At 25.6% G+C, this 3,725-nt stretch overlaps 1 protein-coding gene across 1 annotated transcript in view; it reads left to right on the top strand.

The window, feature by feature from the left end:
- The window catches only part of LOC107452234 (uncharacterized), a 96,817-nt gene that overhangs the window by 53,196 nt on the left and 39,896 nt on the right, over positions 1-3,725 (top strand). The gene's annotated exons all lie outside the window — the stretch shown is intronic.

Genomic DNA, 3,725 nt, shown 5'->3' with positions numbered 1-3,725 from the left:
AAAAAAAAATTAATAAATAGCATTGCTGCTAGCATTTTAAAATGACTTTGCACTAGCATTGACTGTTTTGTATACTTAAAAAATTTAATTGAATATCAAAATGTCATTTTCCTTTCATGTCCCGAACAGTATTTCCAATAATAACTAGCTTCAAAATTTCCCATACATTTTTCAGAATCTAATTTTTTTATCTTATCCTATGTAAGCATTTCTAGAATATACGCAGAGGGTATTGCTTACTAAAACTTCGCTTAAAATAATTTTTTCTCTCAATAATTTGTTTGTCCCATGAAAATCTGTCATTTTCCTGGCTACTTTTATTTAGTGATTTATAACCAAAATAGATATCGCCAGGAATCAATATCTTATGTTAATAGATTGATTAGATACCCTTCTATCTGAACATGATTTGTTGCACGAATAAAGAACCAATTTTCTGGCTCAAAATCTATTTCAAAAAAGTTTTCAAGGTAAGTAGATTTTTATGCTGTCATTTTCCTGGCTTCTTGAAATCATTAATAACAAGAACTAAATAGATTTATTAGAGTTATTTTAAGAAATACTGTTGTTTTCTGCAGAATATAAACGTCTTCGGCCAAAATATTAAATTAAAGTAAAGTTATAAGCTATAAAATGACGAATTTGTCATTATCTTGGCTGTCATTTTCCTGACTTATGAATGCCAGGACATTGAAGAGTTACCAGAAATTCTTTTTGACTGCTAATACTGTAAAGAGGGAAAGCAAATATTAACCAAATAACAAGTTTATGTATGATTGTAATATGCTTGGATGTAATCAAAGTTATTTATTCATTTAATGATTAATTATTATACACAATTTTATTCTGTACATATCAACAACAAAAATTTTTTTGTTTCTTTCTACAGCGGATAAAAAGAATTAATTTAAGCAATTTATGGTCCACCTAACATAAAGGCTTAAGTTGAGTTACTTACTATTAACTTAAAATGACTGTTTTTTAAACTTCTAAGGTAATATGTCATTTTCCTAGCATTCAAGATTTGGTGAATTTCTATATTATTTTTTTTCTCGAGAAAATGTCAATAAACTACACTGCTGTCTACAAGATATTAAAAAGTGTAGCTAAAGAAGTATACAAAAAAATTTAGATTATTTTGAAGATTTTTTAATTTTGAAGAAATTTTTTGGTCCGAATTGTCATGTTTCGTGAGAATCACCCATATACATGTATATCTATATATATTATTTAATACAATTTAATGAGTTGTTTGGTTTGGAGTAGTTCCCAGGAAATGATAACGCTTAAAACAAAGAAAGTTTCGTGAACCTTCTGAATCCATTTTTAGAGTGCATAATTTATTTGCTTACTTTGAATTAAAATTGTATTAAATTGAAATAATTAAAGTTTGGAAATGCATACTAAATAGCTTAAAGGTTAGAAAATTTTTAAAATAAAACTTTTCCCTTAATAAAATCAATTAAATAATTTGCTTAAATAGTTTTCTCAAATGAAGAAAACGAAATTATTTTTCCAATTTAAATAATAAGATATCATTAATTAAATACCTAAAGGATTTATATATTCATTTCTAAGCTTTTCTCAGGATCACTTAATATGGAGGCATACAATTCTAGACTTAATAAATGTTAATTTTCTATTTTTTTATTACTGACATATTTGCTGGTAGGTTTTAATTTGCTAAATTCCTGCAGCTTTCCTGGACCAAAACAGAAAATAATGGTTGGAAAAAGTTTTATTGGATCATATAAGCATTATTTTTTTATTTATGTGCATTCATATAATAAGATTAGTTTTAATGCTAGATTTATTCATCTTAAAATATTCTAACTTACAGTTTATCAAATTCTCTTTGATGATTAAAATTTCTAAATTATAAGCAAAAATATAATAATTCTAAGGCAAAAATATAATTTTTCTTCGATTTGGTATTTTTGAAGTGTTATAATTTTAAACGATAAGGCAAATAAATGCACAAAGTATTCTGTATATTTTTCGAAAAAAGATAGGGAAATAAAAAGCGGGAACCTTAAAACTATATCTAAACAGATTATTATTTACAAATTTCCACTTTTTATTTAAACTAATTGCATTTAATTTAATTTAAATTAATAATTATTAATAATAGTGAGTTTGATCTTAGTAAAAATATTCATTGAAATATTCAATTATTGCCTAATTAATTATTAATTTATTGATTAAAATCTTTTACAAACGCATATGAAAACCTCAAGCAAATTCTATGATCAAAAGAACTTAAAAACTTCGTTATATTTTTTTTATCCAGCATTGTTTTTCTGTTGATGAAATTTTATTTATTCAATAAAAGATTTTAATCTTCCTCTCCACATTAAATCCCCTCAAATTTTTCTTATTTAAAGCATATTTTTTAAAGATTAAATAAAATATGCAAATCTAAATTTTTTAATTAAATTTGCATCGAATTGAATTAGCAATTGTGTTTGTTGAAAAGATACTTCTCTAATATCTTTTGAATAATGTTCAGTTACTTTGTTTAGTTTAAATTTGGAATGCATTATCTTTCATGTTCTTGCTGGAAGCAACCGAGAAATTGAAAACAAATGAAATTATTTTAAAGGAATTCAAAGCCTTTGAATTTAAAAATTTAATCAAATTTTATTCGCTCTGATTTTATTTTTCTCATCCTTTTTATGTATTATTTTTAATCTAAAATTCAAACATTTAATACATTTTTTCTTGAAGATATTTTTCACTTAAACCAAAAAAATCTCTAAAAGTTGCTGAAAAATTTAAAAAAAAGGAAAGAATGTTTTTTTTATCCATGAAACTGATAGCCACAAAAGTCACAAATACCGAAAAATTTGAAAAATTAATTAAACTACATTATAAAAAATTCTGAATCTAAGTGCGGTAAAAAGCATCGGCACTTGTTATCATAAAATTCATTTTTACCGAAACATAATACGGAACAAAACAAAATGTCGTTTATCGTAATTTTTACTTACTTATTTACCACAAAACCACTGAAATAATTAAATTAAAAATATAAAAAATAATAATACTGCAAAAATTGGATTTTATGCTAAAAAGGATTTTACGGTTGATGTACCCACAGTGCTAGTACTTTATATCGGAATTTGATCCGGAATTTAGTTCAGTGCAGCTGAATACTCATTCTACGTATGGCATGAAAAAAAGTAAACAATCAATAAATTAGAATTAAACGAATAATTCGAAAATGTTCCAATTTTTTAAAATTTAATTTTAATTTATTTGCCCTTCCCGTGGTTGCTTTATGGAGATTAACTGTATTTAGTATTAATTACCATGATGTTGCTTGTACCCAACTCATGATAGTCAAAATTTAACGCAATCAAGCGATTATCTTAACCCTTTCGAGATACCGGGAAAAATTTCTATCCGTAGTGTCTATATTAAAAATACACATGATTAGTGCAGTTTTAATGGGTATACAATATACTAATTTTACTTTGTATATACAGGGTGATTCTAAAAAGATGGGCAAAATTTTAGGAAGTGATAGTACACACCCAAGTAAGCAATTTCTATCAAAGAATAAATGGTCGAAAACAAAACGCAAAACCGCTAGAGGGCGTCAAAGTTTATGTTCTTATATGAGGCAAAAACACACAAAGAACGATGAAGTTAAGTTATAAAAGCAAATTTAATGGCATGTGATTACAATAAGTGTTCAAAACAGTGGCCGGCAGCGGCTATGC

The sequence above is a fragment of the Parasteatoda tepidariorum genome, chromosome 5, assembly GCF_043381705.1.
Source record: "Parasteatoda tepidariorum isolate YZ-2023 chromosome 5, CAS_Ptep_4.0, whole genome shotgun sequence".
Classification (NCBI taxonomy): domain Eukaryota; kingdom Metazoa; phylum Arthropoda; class Arachnida; order Araneae; family Theridiidae; genus Parasteatoda; species Parasteatoda tepidariorum.
The sequence above is the reverse complement of the archived record's forward strand: the minus strand, read 5'-3'. Positions and strand labels throughout refer to the sequence as shown.